General features: G+C 52.0%; 1 long non-coding RNA gene across 1 annotated transcript in view; it reads left to right on the top strand.

The window, feature by feature from the left end:
• The window catches only part of LOC139229095 (uncharacterized), a 61,322-nt gene extending 39,325 nt beyond the window's left edge, over positions 1-21,997 (top strand). The window contains exons 2-3 of the long non-coding RNA XR_011587657.1: positions 16,032-16,111; positions 21,805-21,997. This is a non-coding gene — a long non-coding RNA (uncharacterized lncRNA). The remainder of the gene's footprint in view (positions 1-16,031; positions 16,112-21,804) is intronic.
• Positions 21,998-25,824: the final 3,827 nt, after the last annotated feature.

Genomic DNA, 25,824 nt, shown 5'->3' with positions numbered 1-25,824 from the left:
TGAGGGGTCACCGCGCGGTGCTGAGGGGTCGCGGCGCTGAGGGGTCACCGCGCGGTGCTGAGGGGTCGCGGCGCTGAGGGGTCACCGCGCGGTGTTGAGGGGTCACCGCGCGGTGCTGAGGGGTCATGGCGCGCGATGCTGAGGGGTCACCGCGCGATGCTGAGGGGTCACCGCGCGATGCTGAGGGGTCACCGCGCGTTGCTGAGGGGTCATGGCGCGCGGTGCTGAGGGGTCACGGTGTGCGGCGCTGAGGGGTCACGGTGTGCGGCGCTGAGGGGTCACGGTGTGCGGCGCTGAGGGGTCACGGTGCGCGGCGCTGAGGGGTCGCGGCGCGCGGTGCTGAGGGGTCACGGTGTGCGGCGCTGAGGGGTCACGGTGTGCGGCGCTGAGGGGTCACGGTGTGCGGCTCTGAGGGGTCACGGTGTGCGGCGCTGAGGGGTCACGGTGTGCGGCGCTGAGGGGTCATGGTGTGCGGCGCTGAGGGGTCACGGTGTGCGGCGCTGAGGGGTCACGGTGTGCGGCGCTGAGGGGTCATGGCGTGCGGCGCTGAGGGGTCATGGTGTGCGGCGCTGAGGGGTCGCGGCGCGCGGTGCTGAGGGGTCATGGTGTGCGGCACTGAGGGGTCACGGTGTGCGGCACTAGGGGTCATGGTGTGCGGCGCTGAGGGGTCACGGTGTGCGGCGCTGAGGGGTCATGGTGTGCGGCGCTGAGGGGTCGCGGCGCGCAGTGCTGAGGGGTCACGGTGTGCGGCGCTAGGGGTCATGGTGTGCGGCGCTGAGGGGTCATGGTGTGTGGTGCTGAGGGGTCGCAGCGCGCGGTGCTGAGGGTTCACGGTGTGTGGCGCTGAGGGGTCGCGGCGCGCGGCGCTGAGGGGTCACGGTGTGCGGCGCTGAGGGGTCACGGTGTGCGGCGCTGAGGGGTCGCGGCGCGCGGTGCTGAGCGTCACGGTGTGCGGCGCTGAGGGGTCACGGTGTGCGGCGCTGAGGGGTCGCGGTGTGCGGCGCTGAGGGGTCGCGGCGCGCGGTGCTGAGGGTCACGGTGTGCGGCGCTGAGGGGTCGCGGCGCGCGGTGCTGAGGGTCACGGTGTGCGGCGCTGAGGGGTCACGTTGTGCGGCGCTGAGGGGTCGCGGCGCTGAGGGGTCGCGGTGTGCGGCGCTGAGGGGTCGCGGCGCTGAGGGGTCGCGGTGTGCGGTGCTGAGGGGTCATGGTGTGCGGTGTTGAGGGGTCACGGTGTGCGGTGCTGAGGGGTCACGGTGTGCGGTGCTGAGGGGTCACGGTGTACGGTGCTGAGGGGTCGCGGCGCGCGGTGCTGAGGGTCACGGTGTGCGGCGCTGAGGGGTCACGGTGTGCGGCGCTGAGGGGTCACGGTGTGCGGTGCTGAGGGGTCACGGTGTGCGGTGCTGAGGGGTCGCGGCGCGCGGTGCTGAGGGTCACGGTGTGCGGTGCTGAGGGGTCGCAGCGCTGAGGGGTCACGGTGTGCGATGCTGAGGGGTCATGGTGTGCGGCGCTGAGGGGTCACCGCGCGGTGCTGAGGGGTCGCGGCGCTGAGGGGTCACCGCGCGGTGCTGAGGGGTCGCGGCGCTGAGGGGTCACCGCGCGGTGCTGAGGGGTCGCGGCGCTGAGGGGTCACCGCGCGGTGCTGAGGGGTCGCGGCGCTGAGGGGTCACCGCGCGGTGTTGAGGGGTCACCGCGCGGTGCTGAGGGGTCATGGCGCGCGATGCTGAGGGGTCACCGCGCGATGCTGAGGGGTCACCGCGCGATGCTGAGGGGTCACCGCGCGTTGCTGAGGGGTCATGGCGCGCGGTGCTGAGGGGTCACCGCGTGGTGATGACGATATCGGCGGTTGTGCACCGGCCCGGGTTGCTACCTGAGTCTGCAAACTCCCGGGCAACTTCCCAGGAGCCGCAGCTCCCCCCTCTCCACCCGGTGAAAAATGTCTTCCGCCCCGTTAGGACCTCCCGGAGCCACTAACACGCCTCTGCAAAATGGGCAATTTCTCCACCCAGTCTTAAAAATTTGCAGATACATCAATTTTCTGATACCAACAGACTGACAGGTGCGTCAGACAAAGGAGGCAATGGCATCAAGAATTGCTCTCCCCAATTCCCAAGACCACGAAATACAAACCAACCAGCGGTTAATAAATTGAAGCACAAATAGGACTGAGCTCCCCGGACTCTGAGGTCCATGTCAGACCCATGGGTAGCAGGCTAGACTCCACTTAGCACAAGACATAACTCTTAAACAAAAAGAAAGTGAATCTTTGAAATGCCATCCATGTTACTCTCTCCATCAATCAGGTGGCAGCCTTGCCTCAGTGGGCAGCACTCTCTCCTTGGAATCCAAAGGCTGTGGGTTCAAGGCCCACTCCAGGGACTTGAGTCCATAATCCAGGCTGACGCTTCAGTGCAGTGCTGAAGGAGTGCCGCACTGTCGGAGGGGCAGTACTGAGGGAGCACCGCACTGTCGGAGGGGCAGTGCTGAAGGAGTGCCGCACTGTTGGAGGGGCAGTACTGAGGGAGTGCCGCACTGTTGGAGGGGCAGTACTGAGGAAACGCCGCACTGTCAGAGGGGCAGTACTGAGGGAGCGCCACACTGTCGGAGGGGCAGTACTGAGGGAGCGCCGCACTGTCGGAGGGGCAGTACTGAGGGAGTGCTGCACTGTCGGAGGGGCAGTACTGAGGGAGCGCCGCACTGTCGGAGGGGCAGTACTGAGGGAGCGCCGCACTGTCGGAGGGTCAGTACTGAGGGAGCGCCGCACTGTCGGAGGGACAGTACTGAGGGAGTGCTGCACTGTCGGAGGGGCAGTACTGAGGGAGCACCGCACTGTCGGAGGGGAAGTACTGAGGGAGCACTGCACTGTCGGAGGGACAGTACTGAGGGAGCGCCGCACTGTCGGAGGGGCAGTACTGAGGGAGCGCCGCACTGTCGGAGGGGCAGTACTGAGGGAGCACCGCACTGTCGGTGGTGCCGTTTTCAGATGAGACATTAAACCGATACTCTGTCTGCCCTCTCAGGTGGACATAAAAGATCGCATAGCACCATTTCAAAGAGGAGCAGGACATGTTCTTCCCAGTGTTATCCCTCAACGAACATCATCAAAACTGATGATCTGGCCGTTACCACGTCGTTGCTTGTGGGAGCTTGCTGTGCGTACATTGGCTGCCACATTTCCCGCAGTGACTGCACCTCATTGGCCCTTTGGGAGATCTTTGAGGTTGTGAATACACATGGAAGTTCTCTCTATAATGGACATGCAAATGAGGCGTGATTGAGAACAGATCACCTGATGGATGGACACGTCGCCCTTTAATTGATCAATCAATCCATAATTTGGAACGCGAGACGTGATCGGCCATCGTAGTTGGTCTTCATAGCTAGGGGATTTGAGTATAGGAGCAGGGAGGTCTTACTGCAGTTGTACAGGGCATTAGTGAGGCCTCACCTGGAATATTGTGTACAGTTTTGGTCTCCTAATCTGAGGAAGGACGTTCTTGCTATTGAGGGAGTGCAGCGAAGGTTCACCAGACTAATTCCCGGGATGGCTGGACTGACATATGAGGAGAGACTGGATCGTCTGGGCCTGTATTCACTGGAGTTTAGAAGGATGAGATGTGTTCTCATAGAAACATATAAAATTCTGACGGGATTGGACAGGTTAGATGCAGGAAGAATGTTCCCGATGTTGGGGAAGTCCAAAACCAAGGGACACAGTCTAAGGATAAGGGGTAAACCATTTAGGACTGAGATGAGGAGAAACTTCTTCACTCAGAGAGTTGTTAACCTGTGGAATTCCCTGCCGCAGAGAGTTGTTGATGCCAGTTCATTGGATATATTCAAGAGGGAGTTAGATATGGCCCTTACGGCTAAAGAGATCAAGGGGTATGGAGAGAAAGCAGGAAAGGGGTACTGAGGTGAATGATCAGCCATGATCTTATTGAATGGTGGTGCAAGCTCGGAGGGCCGAATGGCCTACTCCTGCACCTATTTTCTATGTTTCTATGGTCATTATCAGATATTTTTGAAAAGTATTCCCTTCCCCTTTTGTTTTTTTCCACCCTCCCCTCCTAAAGGTGCTGACTCTTGCTGCGATTTGCTTCCAATGGCCACTTGCGGCTCATTGATCTGAATGGCCATGCCTGGCCCAGCTGGTATCAGCCGTGGGTCAGCAGATTGTGGGTACAAGCCCCATTGCAAAACTTGGGCACTGCATCGAGGCCAGGACTTTTCTGTTGTCTGTCGGTTCAGTTCTTTGAATCATAGAATGCACAGAAGGTGGCCATTCGGCCCATCGAGCCCGTGCCGGCTCTCTGACAGAGCGGTCCAATCAGTCGCACTCCCCCTGCTATTGCCCCACAGCCCCGCATATTTCTCCTTCATCAAGTATTTATCCAATTCCCTTTTGAAAGTTATTATTGAATCTGTTTCCACCGCCCTTTCACACAGTCATTTGCAATTCATAACTACTCGCTGTGTAAATTAATTTTTCCTCATGTCGCCTCTTGTCCTTTTTGTTATATATGTAAACTTTGTATTTACTTTGTACTGCCACCAGAGGGCTCTTCCCCTGGAGTCCCAAGGGATCCCATAATCCCCTGGGAGCACAGGTATTTAAGGAGGCTTCACAGGTTGGAGAGTCACTCTGGAGATCTGCAATAAAAGACTACGGTCACGCTTTACTTTGAGCTCACAGCGTTCAGTCTGACTCTTTCTCCATATATAACAACTGGCGATGAGATACAGATAGCGAACCCAAAGATGCAGAGAACAGTGGGCATCCTGGAGAAATTTTCGGAGGGAGATGATTGGGAAACTTTTGTGGAGCGACTCGACCAATACTTCGTGGCCAATGAGCTAGATGGGGAAGAGAGCGCTGCCAAACGTAGAGCGATCGTCCTCACCGTCTGTGGGGCACCAACGTATGGCCTCATGAAGAATCTGCTCACTCCAGCGAAACCCACGGAGAAATCCCACGACGATTTGTGCACACTGGTCGGAGAGCATTTGAACCCAAAGGAAAGCGTTCTGATGGCGAGGTACCAGTTCTACACCGACAAAAGTTCTGAAGGCCAGGAAGTGGCGAGTTATGTCGCCGAGCTAAGATGCCTTGCAGGATATTGTGAATTTGAAGGACATTTGGAGCACATGCTCAGAGACTTTTTCGTACTTGGCATTGGCCACAAAACCATACTTCGCAAACTTTTGACTGTAGAGACCCCAACCTTGAGTAAGGCCATAGCGATAGCCCAGGCGTTCATTGCCACCAGTGACAATACTAAGCAAATCTCTCAGCACACAAGTGCTGCTACAAGTACAGTGAACAAAGTGATGTTGTTTTCAAATCGTAACATACAGGGCAGGTCACACATACCTGCAGCTACATGTCCGCAGATGTCTCAGAGTTCACCATCAAGGGTGATGATTGCAAGGCCATTAACACCTTGTTGGTGCTGCGGGGGTGATCATCGTTTCCATTCAAGCCGATTCAAAGAGTACGTTTGCAAGGGCTGTGGAACAATGGGACACCTCCAGCGAGTGTGCAGGTGAGCTGTAAAGCCTGTTAAACCTGCAAACCACCATGTTGCAGAGGAGGACAGATCCACGGAGGATCACGACGAACCAGAGCCTCAGATCGAGGAGGCAGAGGTACATGGGGTGCACACATTCACCACGAATTGCCCCCCGATAATGCTGAATGTTGAACTAAATGGACTCCCGGTGTCAATGGAGCTGGACACAGGCACGAGCCAGTCCACCATGGGGAAAAAGACTTTCGAAAGGTTGTGGTGCAACAAGGCCTCAAGGCCAGTCTTAACTCCAGTTCGCACGAAACTAAGAACTTACACGAAAGAACTGATTCCTGTAATCGGCAATGCTACCGTAAAGGTCTCCTATGATGGAGCGGTGCACAAGCTACCACTCTGGGTGGTACCGGGCGATGGTCCCACGCTGCTCGGCAGGAGCTGGCTGGGAAAGATACGCTGGAACTGGGACGATGTCCGAGTGCTATCGCCCGCTGACGACACTTCGTGTGCCCAGGTCTTAAACAAATTTCCTTCGCTGTTCGAACCAGGCAGCGGGAAATTCCAAGGAGCAAAAGTGCAGATCCACCTAATTCCGGGGGCACGACCCATCCATCACAAGGTGAGAGCAGTACCGTACATGATGAGAGAAAGGGTAGAGATTGAGTTAGACCGGCTGCAAAGAAAGAACATCATTTCCCTGGTCGAGTTCAGCGAGTGGGCCAGTCCTATCGTCCCAGTCCTCAAGGGAGATGGCACTGTCAGAATCTGTGGCGATTACAAAATAACTATCAATCGTTTCTCCCTGCAGGACCAATACCCACTACCAAAGGCCGACGACCTCTTTGCAATGCTGGCAGGAGGAAAGACGTTCACGAAGCTGGATCTGACTTCAGCTACATGACGCAGGAACTGGAGGAATCATCGAAGGCCCTCACCTGCATCAACACGCACAAAGGTCTTTTTGTTTATAACAGATGCCCGTTTGGAATCCGATCAGCGGCGGCGATATTCCAGAGAAACATGGAACGTTTACTGAAATCGGTCCTGCACACCGTGGTCTTCCAGGACGACATCTTGGTTACAACTCGGAACACAATTGAGCATCTGCAGAACCTGGAGGAGGTTCTTAAGTCGACTCAACCGTGTGGGGCTCAGGTTAAAACGCTCGAAGTGCATTTTCCTGGCACCTGAAGTGGAGTTCCTGGGAAGGAGGATTGCGGCGGACGGCATCAGGCCCACCAACGTGAAGACGGAGGCAATCGAGAACGCACCGAGGCCACAGAACGTGATGGAGCTGCGGTCGTTTCTGGGACTCCTGAACTGCTTTAGTAACTTCTTACCGGGTCTCAGCACACTGTTAGAATCACTACATGTCTTACTACGAAAAGGGGGCGAATGGATTTGAGGCAAAAGCCAAGAAAATGTCTTTGTAAAAGCGAGGAAATTGTTATGCTCAAACAAATTGCTTGTGTTGTATGATCCATGTAAGCGTTTGGTACTAGCATGTGATGCGTTGTCAGATGGCGTCGGGTGTGTATTGCAACAAGCTAATGATTTTGGGAAATTGCAACCGGTTGCTTATGCATCCAGGAGTCTGTTTAAGGCTGAGAGAGCCTACAGCATGATTGAAAGAAGCGTTAGCGTGTATCTATGGGGTAAAGAAAATGCATCAATACCTGTTTGGGCTAAAATTCGAATTGGAAACTGACCATAAGCCTCTAATCTCCCTGCTTTTCGAGAGTAAAGGGATAAATACCAACGCATCGGCCCGCATCCAGAGATGGGCACTCACATTGTCCGTATACAACTACGCCATCCGCCACAGGCCAGGCACAGAAAACTGCGCCGATGCTCTCAGTATGCTGCCATTGCCCACCACGGGGGTGGAAATGGTGCAGCCCGCAGATCTAGCCATGGTTATGGAAGCATTTGAGAGTAAGCAATCACCCGTCACTGCCCGGCAGATCAAAACCTGGACAAGCCAGGACCCCTTATTATCTCTAGTCAAAAGCTGTGTGCTTCACGGGAGCTGGTCCAGTGTCCCAGTGGAAATGCAGGAAGAGATAAAGCCGTTCCAGCGGCGCAAAGATGAAATGTCTATACAGGCAGACTGCCTTCTGTGGGGCAATCGAGTAGTGGTCCGCAAGAAGGGCAGAGACACCTTCATCAATGACCTCCACAGTACCCACCCAGGCATCGTAATGATGAAAGCGATAGCCAGATCCCACGTGTGGTGGCCCGGTATCGATGCGGACTTAGAGTCCTGCGTTCACAGATGTAATACAGGCTCGCAGTTAAGCAATGTACCCAGAGAGATGCCGCTAAGTTTATGGTCTTGGCCTTCCAAACCGTGGTCTAGGGTACATGTCGACTATGCAGGCCCATTCTTGGGTAAAAGGTTCCGTGTGGTTGTAGACGCCTACTCCAAGTGGATTGAATGTGAGATCATGTCGGCTAGCACGTCCGTTGCCACTACTGAAAGCCTGCGGGCCATGTTTGCCACACACGGCTTACCCGATGTCCTGGTGAGCGACAACGGGCCATGTTTTACCAGTGCTGAGTTCAAAGAATCCATGAGCCGTAACAGGATCAAACATGTCACATCTGCCCTGTTTAAACCAGCGTCCAATGGTCAGGCAGAGAGAGCAGTGCAAACCATCAAGCAAGGCTTGAAGAGGGTAACTGAAGGCTCACTGCAGACTCACCGATGCTGAGTCCTGCTTAGCTACCGAACGAGACCCCACTCACTCAGTGGGATCCCACCTGCTGAACTGCTCATGAAAAGAGCACAAGACAAGGCTCTTGTTAGTTCACCCTGATCTACATGAACATGAGCAGGCGGCTGATCTATATGATAGCGCAAATGTGTCACGCGAGATTGAAATCAATGATCTGTATTTGTATTAAATTATGGACAAGATCCCAAGTGGCTTCCCGGCACTGTTGTAGCCAAAGAGGGGAGCAGAGTGTTTCGGGTCAAACTTTCAAATGGACTCATTCACCAGAAACACTTGGACCAAATCAAACTCAGATTCACGGACTACCCTGAGCAACCCACCTTGGACCCTACCTTTTTTGAACCCCAACATACACACCAGTGGCAACCGACACCACGGTTGACCACGAAGCAGAACCCATCATCCACAGCAGCCCAGCAGGGCCCAACACACCAGGCAGCCCAGCAAGGCGAGCTGCCTAGCAGCCCAGTGAGGGCCCAACAAATAATTTAACAACACCAGCTTTCACACTGAGACAATCAACCAGGGCAAGCAGGGCCCCAGATCGACTCACATTGTAAATAGTTACACTATTGACTTTGGGGGGGAGGGGGGGAGTGTTGTTATATATGTAAATTTGTATTTACTCTGTACAGCCACCAGAGGGCTCTTCTCCTGGAGTCCCAAGGGATCCCATAATCCCTTGGGAGCACAGGTATTTAAGGAGGCGTCACAGGTTGGAGAGGCACTCTGGAGACCTGCAATAAAAGACTAAGGTCACACTTTACTTTGAGCTCACAGTGTTCAGTCTGACTCTTTCTCCATACACAACACTTTTGATAATTGCCTTAAGTCTGTGTCCCTCTGGTTACCGACCCTCCTGCCTCTGGAAACAGTTTCTCCTTAGTTACTTTATCAAAACCCTTCAAAATCTCTCCTTAACCTTCTCTGCTTCAAGGAGAAGTTCTAGACAGAACAGTATTTTTATTAACTAACCACGGGGAATGACAGCCATTTAAAAAAACAAAGTGGTTTATTCCAGGTCACATGAGCGCCATCAATTGTGCTGTCAGTCAGCCTTCCCATTCAACACCACTCTCCAATGGTAAAGATGTCAGCTGTGGCTCAGTGGGCAGCACTCTCACCTTGGAGTCAGAAGGTTGTGGGTTCCAGTCCCACTCCAGAGACCTGAGCACATAATCCAGGCTGACACTCCAGTGCAGTGCCGAGGGAGTGCTGCACTGTCGGGTCAGACGTTAAACCGAGGCCCTGTCTGCTCACTCAGGTGGATGTAGAAAATGCCATGGCACCATTTGATCGAAGAGCAGGGGAGTTCTCCTGATGTCCTGCCCAATATTTATCCCGAACACAAACGCTACTTCACCTGTTGGGTGTTTCCAACATTTTCAGTTTTTACCTAAAACAGATGGGCCCTTAAATTCCAGTCCAGCCCTTCCCACGGGCAAATGAGTGAAATAGGGAAAAAAGATGCGCACTTACCTGTTGCTGCTGCGCCCGTTGGAACTTCCGAGCCTGAGGCCTCCCGTGAGAGCGCGTCGCAGGGCTTGCACATGGGGACGTGCGCAGGCCACGAGCTGGAGACAGCAGCCAATCAGGTGAAGTATAGATTCTCATTCCTAGTAATAGGAGGAGTTCTGTAAGTCCGGAACTCCCTTTACAGTGAATGAGAACAGCCCCCCCAAAAACACAAAACACAATAAAAAATAGAAAATAAACGACATTCATTTAAATTAAAGTTGTTATAAAAAAATATATTTTCCCGACTTTTTAAAAAGTTTTTTAAATTATGCCTTAAAATAATCGTACTGTTGTGGGGAGGGTTTTTTTTACAATAAAATGTGTTTTTATAACTTTATTTTAAAATGTTTGTGTATTTTTAAACACTTGCGCCTGTAACAGTAGACTATACACCGGCTTTTTCAGGCGCAAGATTTTAAATATCGCAAATCTTGCCCCGCCAGTGTCCTCGGTCCCGAGATGCGCGAGAGCTGTCGAGCTAGAAACGTGACAGATCGGAAAAGCCGGTTTTCAGCGCGTGTGCATTTCTGGGTCCGTAGGGACACGGGACATGGGAATTTCAGGGCCATGATCTGGTCATTATCTCATTGCTGTTTGTGGGAGCTTGCTGTGGGTAAGTTGACTGCCACCTTTCCTACACTGCAACAGCGACTATACTTCAAAAGTCCTTCACTGGCTGTAAAGCGCTTTGGGACGTCTTGAGGTGGTGAAAGGCGCTATAGAAATGCAAGTCTTCCATTTTTACAGATGTGTGGGACATCATCTCTGACGCACTCCCGTGTTTCAATGGAATGCACTCGCAGGTTAGGCTCACGCATATAAAATAACTTGAGATGAGATCGTAAAAGTTGCCTCAGTTCATCCGCTGCTGAAACTCTCACCGATGCCTTTATTACCTCCAGACTTGACTATTGCAATGCTCCACTGCTGGCCTCTCATCTTCCACCCTCCGTAAACTTCAGCTCATCCAGAACTCAGCAGCCCGTGCCCTAACTCGCACTGAGTCCCGTTCACCCATCACCCGCTGTGCTCGCTGCCCCGTGTCCTAACTCGCACCGAGTCCCGCTCACCCATCACCCCTTGTGCTCGCTGCCCCGTGTCCTAACTCACACCGAGTCCCGCTCACCCATCACCCCCTGTGATCACTGCCCCGTGTCCTAACTCGCACCGAGTCCCGCTCACCCATCACCCCTTGTGCTCGCTGCCCCGTGTCCTAACTCACACCGAGTCCCGCTCAACCATCACCTCCTGTGCTCACTGCCCCGTGTCCTAACTCACACCTAGTCCCACTCACCCATCACCCCCTGTGCTCGCTGCCCCGTGTCCTAACTCACACCCAGTCCCACTCACCCATCACCCACTGTGCTCGCTGCCCCGTGTCCTAACTCACACCCAGTCCCACTCACCCATCACCCCCTGTGCTCACTGCCCCGTGTCCGAACTCACACCGAGTCCTACTCACCTATCACCCCATGTGCTCACTGCCCCGTGTCCTAACTCACATCCAGTCCCACTCACCTATCACCCCCTGTGCTCACTGACCCGTGTCCTAACTCACACCCAGTCCCACTCACCCATCACCCCCTGTGCTCGCTGCCCTGTGTCCTAACTCGCACCCAGTCCCACTCACCCATCACCCGCTGTGCTCACTGCCCCGTGTCCTAACTCACACCCAGTCCCGCTCACCCATCACCCGCTGTGCTCGCTGCCCCGTGTCTTAACTCGCACCGAGTCCTGCTCACCCATCACCCCCTGTGCTCACTGCCCCGTGTCCTAACTCACACCGAGTCCCGTTCACCCATCACCCCGTGTGCTCGCTGCCCCGTGTCCTAACTCACACCGAGTCCCGTTCACCCATCACCCCCTGTGCTCACTGCTCCGTGTCCTAACTCACACCGAGTCCCACTCACCCATCACCCCCTGTGCTCACTGCCCCGTGTCCTAACTCACACCCAGTCCCACTCACCCATCACCCCCTGTGCTCGCTGACCCGTGTCCTAACTCACACCCAGTCCCACTCACCCATCACCCCCTGTGCTCGCTGCCTCGTGTCCTAACTCACACCCAGTCCCGCTCACCCATCACACCCTGTGCTCACTGCCCCGTGTCCTAACTCACACCCAGTCCCAATCACCCATCACCCCCTGTGCTCACTGCCCCGTGTCCTAACTCACACCCAGTCCCGCTCACCCATCACCCCCTGTGCTCACTGCCCCGTGTCCTAACTCACACCCAGTCCCGCTCACCCATCACCCGCTTTGCTCGCTGCCCCGTGTCCTAACTCACACCCAGTCCCGCTCACCCATCACCCGCTGTGCTCGCAGCCCCGTGTCTTAACTCGCACCGAGTCCTGCTCACCCATCACCCCCTGTGCTCACTGCCCCGTGTCCTAACTCACACCGAGTCCCGTTCACCCATCACCCCGTGTGCTCGCTGCCCCGTGTCCTAACTCGCACCGAGTCCCGCTCACCCATCACCCCCTGTGCTCACTGCCCCGTGTCCTATCTCGCACCGAGTTTCACTCACCCATCACCCCCTGTGCTCGCTGCCCCGTGTCCTAACTCACACCGAGTCCCTCTCACCCATCACCCCCTGTGCTCACTGCCCCGTGTCCTAACTCACACCGAGTCGCACTCACCCATCACCCCCTGTGCTCACTGCCCCGTGTCCGAACTCTCACCCAGTCCCACTCACCCATCACCCCCTGTGCTCACTGCCCCGTGTCCTAACTCACACCGAGTCCCACTCACCCATCACCCCATGTGCTCACTGCCCCGTGTCCTAACTCACACCCAGTCCCACTCACCCATCACCCCCTGTGCTCGCTGCCCGTGTCCTAACTCACACCGAGTCCCGCTCACCCATCACCCCCTGTGCTCACTGCCCCGTGTCCTAACTCACACCCAGTCCCACTCACCCATTACCCCCTGTGCTCGCTGCCCCGTGTCCTAACTCACACCCAGTCCTACTCACCCATTACCCCCTGTGCTCACTGTCCCGTGTCCTAACTCACACCGAGTCCCACTCACCCATCACCCCCTGTGCTCACTGCCCCATGTCCTAACTCACACCGAGTCCCACTCACTCATTACCCCCCTGTGCTCGCTGACCTACATTGGCTCCCGGTCCAGCAACACCTCAATTTTAAAACTCTCATCCTTATTTTCAAATCCCTCCATGTCCATCGCCCCTCCCTATCTCTGTAATCTCCTCCAGTCCCACAATCCCCCGAGATGTCTGCGCTCCTCTAATTCTGCCCTCCTGATCATCCCTGATTATAATCGCTCCATCATCGGTGGCCGTGCCTTCTGTTGCCTGGGCCCCAAGCTCTGGAACTCCCTCCCTAAACCTCTCCGCCTCTCTCTCCTCCTTCAAGTTCAGAAGAATGAGAGGGGACCTCATAGAAACGTTTAAAATTCTGACGGGTTTAGACAGGTTAGATGCAGAAAGAATGTTCCCAATGTTGGGGAGGTCCAGAACCAGGGGTCACAGTCTGAGGATAAGGGGTAAGCCATTTAGGACCGAGATGAGGAGAAACTTCTTCACCCAGAGAGTGGTGAACCTGTGGAATTCTCTACCACAGAAAGTAGTTGAGGCCAATTCACTAAATATATTCAAAAGGGAGTTAGATGAAGTCCTTACTACTCGGGGGATCAAGGGTTATGGCGAGAAAGCAGGAAGGGGGTACTGAAGTTTCATGTTCAGCCATGAACTCATTGAATGGCGGTGCAGGCTAGAAGGGCTGAATGGCCTGCTCCTGCACCTATTTTCTATGTTTCTATGTTTCTAAGACGCTCCTTAAAACCGACCTCTTTGACCAAGCTTTATGTCATCTGCCCTAATTTCTCCTTCTGTGGCTTGGTGTCAAATTTTGTTTGATGATCGCTTCAAGAGGAGGACACTGAGAGGTGTGGATGAACAGAGGGACCTTGGAGTGTATAGCAGGCCAGGTCGATAATGCAGTTAAAAAGGCATATGGAATGCTTGCCTTTATTAGTCGAAGCACAGAATACAAGAGCAGGGAAGTTATACTCGAACTGTATAAAACACTAGTTAGGCTACAGCTGGAGTACAGTTCTGGTCACCACATTACAGGAAGGATGTGATCGCACTGGAGAGGATGCAGAGGAGATTTCTGAGGATGTTGCCTGGACTGGATAACTTTAGCGATGAGGAAAGATTGGATAGGCTGTGGTTGATTTCCTTGGAACAGAGGAGGCTGTGGGGAGATTTAATTGAGGTGTATAAAATTATGAGGGGCCGAGATAGAGTGGAGAGTAAGGATTTTAATGTGCACTTAAAGTGCTGTAACCTAAAGGGACGGACCCAGAGCTGGAAAGTGGGATTAGGCTGGGTAGCTCTTTGTCGGCCGGTGCGGACACGATGGGCCGAATGGCCCCCTTCCGTGCAGTAAATTTCTATGACTTTATGACCTATTTCCTTTAGAAGAGGGGTCAACAACCAAGGGGTATGGATTTAAAGTAGTTGGTGGAAGGATTAGAGAGGAGATGAGGAAAGAGTTCTTCACTCCGAGGGTGGTGGGGGTCTGGAACTCACGGCCTGAAAGGGTGGTAGAGGCAGAAACCCTCACCACATTTAAAAAGTACTTGGATGTGCACCTGAAGTGCCGTAACCTACAGGGGTACGGACCCTGGAAAGTGGGATTAGGTTGGGTAGCTCTTTGTTGGCCAGTGCGGACACGATGGACCGAATGGCCTCCTTCTGCGTCGTGATTTTCTATGATTCTATGAACGCTCCTGTGAATCGCCATGGAGCGTCTGATTACTTTAAAGGCGCTATATGAATGCATATTGTTGTTTCTGCCCATAGTCCGTGCAACATCTACCTCAGCAAGCGCGTCAGGAGAGGTTGGGACAAACTGGGCAAAAAAGACCCAGCAGACATGTAGATGGTGGTGCAAGGGTTAACGAGAGATGAGTTTAGGCGTGGGCTCGCTGTGAAGGGCCCTTGTTGTATTTTCAAGGGCTGTACCACAGCTAACTCATTATTCCAGCTCTCTCCATATGAAAGGGCTTGGTGGGAAAGTTTGGACAAGGGGAGCTTGTGATCCCACAGTCACAGAATTAATTTGAATACATTTACATAAGGTTTCCTTTTCTTGTGTCTGAACTTGAATAACAAATGGCCACTTGTCTCTTGAAAGAATTAGCGTCTGTAAACTTTTTTTCACACAGCTATGGGAGCGGGCAGGAGAAGGGGCACAAAAAAAATGAATGGGCAAGTACAGTATTAGTGGATGGATTTATCGTGTAGCTCAGAGGGGGAGGTCTTTCTGATCCCTGGATTCAGCCCCCATCATCCCATTCTACTTCATCCGGAAGAGTTGGGTGGCAAACTTTCCCATAGTCACTGCCAACTCTCACCCCGCCAGCCACGGGGAGTCATAGATGCCAGGGCAATTAGGTGGACTGAACTGTGGCTCAGTGGGCAGCACTCTTGCCTCTGAGTCAGAAGGTTGTGGGTTCAAGTCCCACTCCAAAGCACTTGAGCACAAGAATCTAGACTGACACTCCCAGTGCCGTGCTGAGGGAGTGCTGCACTGTCGGAGGTGCCGTCTTTCAATTGAGACATTAAACCGAGGCCCCGCCTGCTCTCGCCAGTGGACGTAAAAGATCCCACGGACACTATTTCGAAGAAGAGCAGAGGAGTTATCCCCGGTGTCCTGGGGCCAATATATCATCATCATCATAGGCAGTCCCTCGGAATTGAGGAAGACTTGCTTCCACTCTAAAACTGAGTTCTCAGGTGACTGAACAGTCCAATATGGGAATTATAGTCCCTGTCACAGGTGGGACAGACAGTGGTTGGAGGAAAGGGAGGGTGGGGAGTCTGGTTTGCCGCACTCTCCTTCCGCTGCCTGCGCTTGGTTTCTGCATGTTCTCGGCGACGAGACTCGAGGTGCTCAGCGCCCTCTCGGATGCTCTTCCTCCACTTAGGGCGGTCTTTGGCCAGGGACTCCCAGGTGTCAGTGGGGATGTTGCACTTTATCAGGGAGGCTTTGAGGGTGTCCTTGGGGCCAATATTTATCCCTCAATCAACATCACTAAAACAGATTATTGGGTCATTACTGTTTGTGGGAGCTTGCTGTGCGCAAATTGACTGTGTCAATCTCCCACCTTACAACAGTGACTACACTCCAAAAGTACTTCATTGGCTGTAAAGCGCTTTGGGACGTCCGGTGGTCATGATAGGCGTTATAGAAATGCAAGTTCTTTCTTTATGTCAACAGACATCGACTATTGCATGTCAATGAGGCCCCCTGCGGCTGCCCACAATGTGCCTGTTAAACTGGTGAGTGGTATGGACAAGGTGAGTAACACAGTGACGATATTTTAAATCCCCCCCGAAACACCCTGCTCTGGTTGGGGGCGGGGGGGGGGGAGGGGGGAAGGAGTTACAATCGGGATTTAACTCTCATCCCCCTAAACCCAAGATGTGTTTTGTACATGATCAACAACAACAACCTGTATTTATATAGCACCTTTAATGTAGTGAAACGTCCCAGGGTGCTTCACAGGAGTGTTATGAGATAAAAATTTGACACCAAGCCGCATAAGGAGAAATTAGCGTGGGTAAGAGGTCGGTTTTAAGGAGCGTCTTGAAGGAGGAAAGAGAGGTAGAGAGGTGGAGAGGTTTAGGGAGGGAGTTCCAGAGCTTGGGGCTCAGGCAACAGAAGGCACGGCCACCGATGGTGGAGCGATTATAATCAGGGATGGTCAGGAGGGCAGAATTAGAGGAGCGCAGACATCTCGGGGGGTTGTGGGGCTGGAGGAGATTACAGAGATAGGGAGGGGCGAGGGCCATGGAGGGATTTGTAAACAAGGATGGGAATTTTGAAATCGAGACTGAAGCTAATGTAGGTCAGCGAGCACAGGAATTTCTGTGAGATGTATTTTATGCTGTTTGAGGTAAGGGACTCCAGTGAAAGAGGAGTGGAACATTTTTACACAGATTATACAATGCCATTCAGGTCACACATGACATGGGTTCGTGGAAATATTCAATTCTGGGTCAATCCGTACTATTTAAGGGAATCAGATCGATACCTGTCGAGGAAGGAGCAATGAGTGTTGCAGAGATATTAATAGATCTGTTTGCTTTAGCTAGGTGCCTGGAAGAGTGTACAGGTATCATGCGTGAGGGGGCAACATAATGAAGGTAGTCAGGCATTGACGGTGAAAGATGTGGGACTTGATGGGCCAAATGGTCAGCAGGTTGTGGGTTCAAGTCCCACTCCTGGGACTTGAGCACAAAAAAAATCCAGGCTGAGGGAGTGCCGCACTGTCGGAGGAGCAGTACTGAGGGAGCGCCGCACTGTCGGAGGGGCAGCATTGAGGGAGTGCCGCACTGTTGGAGGGGCAGTACTGAGGGAGTGCCGCACTGTCGGAGGGGCAGCGCTGAGGGAGTGCCGCACTGTCGGAGGGGCAGTACTGAGGGAGTGCCGCACTGTCGGAGGGGCAGTACTGAGGGAGCACTGCACTGTTGGAGGGGCAGTACTGAATGAGTGCCGCACTGTCGGAGGGGCAGTACTGAGGGAGCACTGCACTGTCGGAGGGGCAGTACTGAGGGAGTGCCGCACTGTCGGAGGGGCAGTACTGAAGGAGTGCTGCACTGTCGGAGGGGCAGCACTGAGGGAGTGCCGCACTGTCGGAGGGGCAGTACTGAGGGAGCACTGCACTGTCGGAGGGGCAGTACTGAGGGAGTGCCGCACTGTCGGAGGGGCAGTACTGAGGGAGTGCCGCACTGTCGGAGGTGCAGTACTGAGGGAGCGCCGCACTGTCGGAGAGGCAGTACTGAGGGAGCGCCGTACTGTCGGAGGGGCCGTATTTCGGATGAGGCGTTAAACCGAGGCCCCATCTGCTCTCTCAGGTGGATGTAAAAGATCCCATAGCACTATTTCAAAGAAGAGCAGGGGAATTCTCCCCGGTGTCCTGGGGCCAATATTTATCCCGCAATCGACATAACAAAAAAACAGATTATCTGGTCATTATCACATTGCTGTGTGTGGGAGCTTGCTGTGCGCAAATTGTCTGCCGCGTTTTCCACATTACAACAGTGACTACATTCCAAAACTACTTCATTGGCTCTAAAGTGCTTTGAGATTTCCGGTGGTCATGAAAGGCGCTATATAAATGCAAGTTTTGCTTTCTTTCTTTTACTGTCTCCAAGCTTTCTTGCGTTCTATGATGTAGCTTCCTCTTCTTGGCCTAGCAATGCAACTCAATTGTTGAACTGAGTTGTTTAAGATGATTAAAGGAGTTGATGGGGTGGATCGAGAGAAACTATTCCCTCTGGTGGGGGGAGTCCAGAACAAGGGGCAGGACCTTAAAATTAGAGCCAGGCCGTTCAGGGTGATGTCAGGGAGCACTTCTTCACACAAAGGGCCGTGGGAATCTGGAACTCTCTCCCCCAAAAGCTGTTGAGTTGGGGGTTAATTGAAAATGTCAAAACTGAGATTGCTAGTTTCTTGTTAGCCAAGCTTTCCTGTAAACGTGAGTTCAAATCCCTCAAGTCCTGGACCAGGGATTGAGCCAACAAACTTTCTTCATAAACAACCTAGGCGTGGGTGTAGAAAGAAAGACTTGCATTTATATAGCGTCTTTCACGACCATCGGACGTCTCAATGTGCTTTACAGCCAATGAAGTACTTTTGGAGTGTAGTCACTGTTGCAATGTATGAAACTTGCCAACCTGTCAGATAGCGATAAGGATCGTTGTCGACTTCAGGATGACATAGACAGGATGGTGAAATGAGCAGGAGGTGTGCCAGGTGGAGTTCGATGGAAAGGAGTGTGAAGTGATGCACTTTAGGAGGACTGATATGGACAGACAGTATACGATAAATGGCACGATTTTGAAAGTGTAGATGACCACACAAATCCTTAAAGGTGGCAGGGCAAGTTGATAAGGTGGTTAAAAAGCATATGGGGTACTTGGGTTTATAAATAGAGGCATAGAATGTAAAAGCAAAGGGATCGGGCTCGAACTTTATAAATCACTGGTTCGGCTTCAGATAGAGTATGGTGGACAATTCTGAGCAGCACACCAGGAAAGATGTAAAGGACTTAGAAAGGGTGCAGGGGAGGTTTACCGGGATGTTACCAGTTACCGGGATGTTACCGGGATGTTACCAGTTACCGGGATGTTACCGGGATGTTACCGGGATGTTACCAGTTACCGGGATGTTACCGGGATATTACCGGGATGTTACCAGTTACCAGGATGTTACCGGGATGTTACCAGTTACCGGGATGTTACCGGGATATTACCGGGATGTTACCAGTTACCAGGATGTTACCGGGATGTTACCAGTTACCGGGATGTTACCAGGATGTTACCGGGATGTTACCAGTTACCAGGATGTTACCGGGATGTTACCAGTTACCGGGATGTTACCAGGATGTTACCGGGATGTTACCAGTTACCGGGATGTTACTTGGTTGTTACCGGGATGTTACTGGGATGTTACCGGGATGTTACCAGTTACCGGGATGTTACCGGGATATTACCGGGATGTTACCAGTTACCGGGATGTTACTTGGTTGTTACCGGGATGTTACCGGGATGAGGGATTTCAGTTATGAGGAGAGGTTGGAAAAGTTCTCTTTGGAACAGAGAAGGTTAAGAGGTGTCCTAATAGAGATTTACAAATGATGAGGTTTTAACAAAGTATCCAGAGGAAAAACGATTCACTCTGGTGATTGTCAATGATTTTGAATCTATGATCGAGAGGGGAACAAGGAGATGTTTTCACTCAGGGAGATGTGGGATCGGGAACGTTCGACCTGGACAGGTGGGGGAAGTGGATTCCCTGAATGATTGGAGAAGGGAGTTGGACAGGTTCTGGAGGCTGAGGAGCTGACAGGATTACTGACACAAAGCTGGGGGGGGGGGGGAGCGGGGGCACTGAGCACGACTGTTCTTTCACAGAGCCAGCACAGGCTCGACGCTGAGTGACCTCTTTCTGTGCTGTAAGTTTCTAAGATTCAATGATTCCAACTTTCCGACAGGCAGCCAAGAGGGCGACCGACCGAGCCAAGCTGACCGATGAATTTTAAGTGTTTTTCGTGGTGTGAGAGAGTACTTGCTTTCCCCACTGCTAACTGGCCTTGACTGCTGCTCCAGAACCGGTACTAAAAGGTTCCGTTTATTGGCAAAAGGGTCCAAAGTGAAGCAATTTGGAGGCAGCTTTACCCCAGACCCTGTTTGTCATGAGTCCATAGCACAAAACCACCCAAATTGGTCTTCATTCGCCCGTCTCAACCAGAGAAATTGTAAATGGAAAAGTTGAGAAATTTCTGTCCTTCACAAAACTGAATTTCGTCCCTCAAAATCTTCATCCCTCAAAATCTTCATCCCTCAAAATCTTCATCCCTCAAAATCTTCGTCCCTCAAAATCTTCGTCCCTCAAAATCTTCATCCCTCAAAATCTTCGTCCCTCAAAATCTTCGTCCCTCAAAATCTTCGTCCCTCAAAATCTTCGTCCCTCAAAATCTTCATGCCTTTGCCAAGCAGCGGATTCTGAAGCTACTGTGACAAATGATCCAGGCTCAGTGTGACTATATTAATATAACTTAATTAATATAATATACAATAACCTCCCATGTCCGAGGTTGGGGTTGAGCTAGGAACATAGGAACAGGAATAGACCATTCAGTCCTTCGAGCCTGTTGCACCATTTAATTAGATCACGGCTGATCTGTATCTCAGCTCCATCTACCCGCCTTGGTTCCATAACCCTTAATACCCTTGCCTAACAAAAGTCTTGTTTTGAAATGTTCAATTGACCCCCGGCCTCAACAGCTTTTTGGGGGAGAGAGATCCTGATTTCCACTGCCCTTTGTGTGAAGAAGTGCTTCCTGACATCACCCTGAACGGCCTGGCTCTAATTTTAAGGTCCTGCCCCTTGTTCTGGACTCCCCCCACCAGAGGGAATAGTTTCTCTCGATCCACCCCATCAACTCCTTTAATCATCTTAAACCCCTCGATCAGATTGTCCTCTTCTACACTCGAGGGAATACAGGCCCAGTCTGTGCAACCTGCCCTCGGGATTTAACCCTTTGCACCTACAGCCTGCTGACAGTCTTGGGTCAGATGTGAAGGATGGCCAATTGGGCGAGGTATTGGAGGTAATGTTCCCGCTAAGCCGTGCGGCAGTATGGAGTCCCACACAGGCCGCTCATGGACTGTTCAACGTAAACAACCGCGCATGCACTAAAACATTGAATAGGTCACGCGGCCAGTTAAAGAGCCCGTGCACCAAAAAAACATTACAGGGAACATTGATCGGATGACGTCCGTGGTCAATGAAATCCATGCCTCAGTGGGAGTCAGCACTGTCAGCTGAGACCACACCTGGAGTACTGTGCACAGTTTGGGTCTCCTTGCCTAAGGAAGGATATACTTGCCATTGAGGGAGTGCAGCGAAGGTTCACCAGACTGATTCCTGGGATGGGGGGATTGTCCTATGAGGAGAGATTGAGCAGACTGGGCCGATATTCTCTGGGGTTTAGAAGAATGAGAGGGTGATCTCATTGAAACATACAAAATTCTTACAGGGCTTGACAGGGTAGATGCAGGGAGGGTGTTTCCCCCCGGGCTGGGGAGTCTAGAACCAGGGGTCACAGTCTCAGAATAAGGGGTCGGCCATTTAGGACTGAGATGAGGAGAAACTTCTTCACTCAGAGGGTGGTGAATCTTTGGAATTCTCTGCCCCAGAGGGCTGTGGAGGCTGAGTTGTTGGAATATATTCAAGGCTGAGATCGATAGATTTTTGGACCCTAGGGGAATCAAGGGATATGGAGATAGTGCAGGAAAGTGGAGTTGAGGCCGAAGATCAGCCATGATCTTATTGAATGGTGGAGTAGGCTCGAGGGCCCGAATGGCTGACTCCTGCTCCTATTTCTTACGTTCTTATGTTAGAAGTCAAGTAAATTGGAATTGAAATCGCTTCGTAATACCTTTTCCTTCTGGTGATCTCCTGACTCTCTATAAATTCCCAGCACTGAATAGTCGTCCAGAAAGTGCCTGTAATGAAGGGGTCCGAACGAGGCTGCCCACTCCAACAAGCTCAGAGGATTTAGTCAGGTGACTCTTGCATTTGGAGAATCGTTACCAACAGAACCACAACCTGCAGGAAAGAAACAAGCAATGATCGTAAGGATTTCCAAAGGAAGCATTTATCTATTAATACATTAAAACAATCTTACTTTTGGGTGCACTTCCTGTCAAGTTATTTTTGCGTTTATGAATTCCTACATCCCCATTTACAATGGGATCTTCCTATGTAAACGTGTCACATTGTAATTACGCCCTCCCGCCAGCAGAGGTGCTGCAGCGCCACCACTGCAGCACTGGTGCAATTACGTGACCCAGGCAGTTTCAGTTACAAATATGGACAGAGGAATTTATAAAGAAAATATAATAGTTTTGGCCAGAGGTTCACTAGATTTATTCCTGGGATGAGAGGGTTGTCCTATGAGGAGAGATTGAGTAGATTGAGCCTATACTCTCTGGAATTTAGAAGAATGAGAGGTGATCTCATTGAAATATGTAAATTTCTGAGGGGGATTGACAAGGTAGATGCTGAGAGGATGTTTCCCCCGGGCTGGGGAGTCTAGAACCAGGGGTCACAATCTCAGGATAAGGGGTCGGCCATTTAGGACTGAGATGAGGAGAAATTTCTTCACTCAGAGGGTGGTGAATCTTTGGGATTCTCTGCCTCAGAGGGCTGTGGAGGCTCAGTCGTTGAGTATATTCAAGGCTGGGATCGATAGATTTTTGGACTCGAGGGGAATCGAGGGATATGGGGATCGGGCGGAGAAGTGGAGTTGAGGTCGAAGATCAGCCGTGATCTCATTGAATGGCGGAGCAGGCTCGAGGGGCCGTAGGGCAGACTCCTGCTCCTAATTCTTACATTCTTAAAATAAAGTCCGCATTACGTCTGAGTGCCCTGGTCCGATTATCTCCCTGCTCTCTAACCCGCCAACAACATGAAGCCCATACTTGGTCCTGACTTGCTCCCATGCAGTGCTACAGAAGATGGCCTGGTACGTATGTCAATGGGTAGTGTGCATTCTGTCCTTCGGGCTCACACTTTTGTCACAGATGCAAAACAATTTTAGAGATTAGAAAAAAAAATACCCAGCGAGCGACCTGGAGCTTGAAGTTCACAAACATGCTAAACTTAGCAGCAGAATAATACATTGTGCTCTAAGCCCTCTGGTCTTCACAGGACCGCCTGGTCATCACCTGGCTTAACATGGGCAAGGTCACAGAAGATACATTATTATTTATATATAAAGATTTAGCAAGGCACTAAAACACTACTGTCTTTGGGTTCCATCAAACATGAATATTTTTGGTCTGAATTTTCGCTGACTTTGCGACCGTGTTTTCGTCGCAAATTCACCCTCCGCAGCGAAAACCTGGTTGGCAGGATCCTCGGCACCTCTGTGTGGCGGTGCTCCCACGTCCCGCCGGGGAGAGGAGCGCCGGCGTGCAACGAGGCAGATTGCGTTTGCGTTGTACTTTCGGCTCTCTCCCGACCCGTACGCCGCACCCAGAATACCAACAGGTCAAACCCGCCGGTGTAACCCTGCCAGCAGCGGTAAGTATGAAGACCTGCAAAAAGGTAAGTTAAAGTTTTTATTTTTAAATTATTTTTCAGCGATTTAGTATGTAAGGGTTTTTTGAATATTTTTTGCAATTTGTTTCTGTGTTCCCCACCCCCCCCAGGCCTCTCTCGCAGCGCTACTGGCCGTGGACTAAAGTTGCCGAAACTCGTGGTTTGCGCCGCGAATCCTCGTGCAATGCCGACTTTACCGATGCGCCGGCGCAGATGTAACGGCCGAAAGTTAGGCCTAAAAACGGTAGTGTAGCAAAAATGGTAATTTTGGTATAAAACTACCGTTTTGCTGAAAACCGAAAATCTAGCCCTTAAACTGTTTGGTATAATATGTCTGCATATGTTGAAGTATTCCCGTCAGGGCCTGGAGGTCAGTGCACCGGATACGCAGCCTGCCCCTCCTCAATTGCCTGGAGAGTTGTGAATCGGACGCACCGAGCCCCTTGCCCAATTGTCCAGGGCAATCTCCCGGGTCACCCGATACGAGGCACTGGACTGGGTGTGTCAACCCAGAATATTTCACCCTCGCCCCCTATGCCCACTGACCACCAATGCCTGAAATTTTACATTCTCATCCCGGTGTTCAAATCTATCCGCGGCCTCACCCCCTCCCTATCTCGGCAACCTCCTACAGCCCCACAACTCTCCGAGATCTCAAAGCTCCTCCGAATCTGGTCTCTTGAGCATCCCCGATTTTCATTGGCCCACCATTGACGGCCATGGCTCCACCTCCCTCTCCCTTAAGAAGCTCATTAAAGCCTCCCTCTTTGACCAAGTGTTGGGTCACCTGTCCTCATGACTTTCTGTGGCTCGGTGTCAATATTTGCTATGATATTCGCTTCTGTGAAGCACCCTGGGATGGTTCACCCTGGGATGAAGCACCCATGCCAGCGTTTCTGCTCGAGTTCCACATTCTCACCGCTCTCTGGGGAAAGAAGTTTCTCCTGAATTCCCCATTGGGTTTCTGGGTGACTGTCTTATATTGATGGCCTGTAGTTATGCTCTTCCCACAAGTGGAAACATTCTCTCTGTATCCACTCGATCAAAACTTATTGATCCGAGATGATCTTATTGAAACTTATAAGTTAGTGAGGGGGCTCGACAGGGTTTATGCAGAGAGGATATTTCCACTCGAAAGGTAAACTAAAATCAGGGGACATGGGGCCAGATTTTCGGCCTCATTGTTGGCGATTTTCTTGGCGTTAGCTGGTTTTTCGCCTGGCGAGAGTTTCCAGCTAAGTTTTTGAACGTTATCGCCCACATCTGAAGTCGCCCGCCGGGACCAGACCGCCCGAGTGTATCGGTAAGAACGACCGCTAGGGTGTAAGTTTGGGCTCAACCGCCGGCGTCCAGATCGCTGAGAGACCCGCCCGGTAAACGCTGCTTAAACCGGGCGGTAAGTGGGGGACCCTGCATAGAAAGGTCAGTCAAAGGTTCTTTCATTATTTTTTTAAAATGTTACCACGGTGATTAGGATTAAAACTGTCGGGAACGCTTTGTATATGTTTTTTTTAACGATCATTTTTTATTTAAGTTTTCCCCACTCCATAGGCCCAACCGCAGCCTCGGCCTAAATTTTTCTACTTACCGTCCATTACGGCAACATAGAAAATAGGTGCAGGAGCAGGCCATTCGGCCCTTCGAGCCTGCACCACCATTCAATAAGATCATGGCTGATCATTCCCTCAGTACCCCTTTCCTGCTTTCTCTCCATACCCCTCGATCCCTTTAGCCGCAAGGGCCATATCTAACTCCCTCTTGAATATATCCAATGAATTGGTATCAACAACTCTCTGCAGCAGGGAATTCCACAGGTTAACAACTCTCTGAGTGAAAAAGTTTCTCCTCATCTCGGTCCTAAATAGCTTACCCCTTATCCTTAGAATGTGTCCCCTGGTTCTGGACTTCCCCAACATCGGGAACATTCTTCCTGCATCTAACCTGTCCAGTCCCGTCAGAATTTTATATGTTTCCATGAGATCCCCTCTCATCCTTCTAAACTCCAGTGAATACAGGCCCAGTCGATCCAGTCTCTCCTCATATGTCAGTCCTGCCATCCCGGGAATCAGTCTGCTGAACCTTCGCTGTACTCCCTCAATAGCAAGAACATCCTTCCTCAGATTAGGAGACCAAAACTGAACACAATATTCCAGGTGAGGCCTCACCAAGGCCCTGTACAACTGCAGTAAGACCTCCCTGCTCCTATACTCAAATCCCCTAGCTATGAAGGCCAACATACCATTTACCTTCTTCAACGCCTGCTGTACCTGCATGCCAACTTTCAATGACTGATATACCATGACACCCAGGTCTCATTGCACCTCCCCTTTTCCTGATCTGCCGCCATTCAGATAATATTCTGCCTTCGTGTTTTTGCCACCAAAGTGGATAACCT

The sequence above is a fragment of the Pristiophorus japonicus genome, chromosome 18 (genome assembly GCF_044704955.1).
Source record: "Pristiophorus japonicus isolate sPriJap1 chromosome 18, sPriJap1.hap1, whole genome shotgun sequence".
NCBI classification, from domain to species: Eukaryota; Metazoa; Chordata; class Chondrichthyes; family Pristiophoridae; genus Pristiophorus; species Pristiophorus japonicus.
This window is presented reverse-complemented; position numbering and strand designations above follow the sequence as displayed.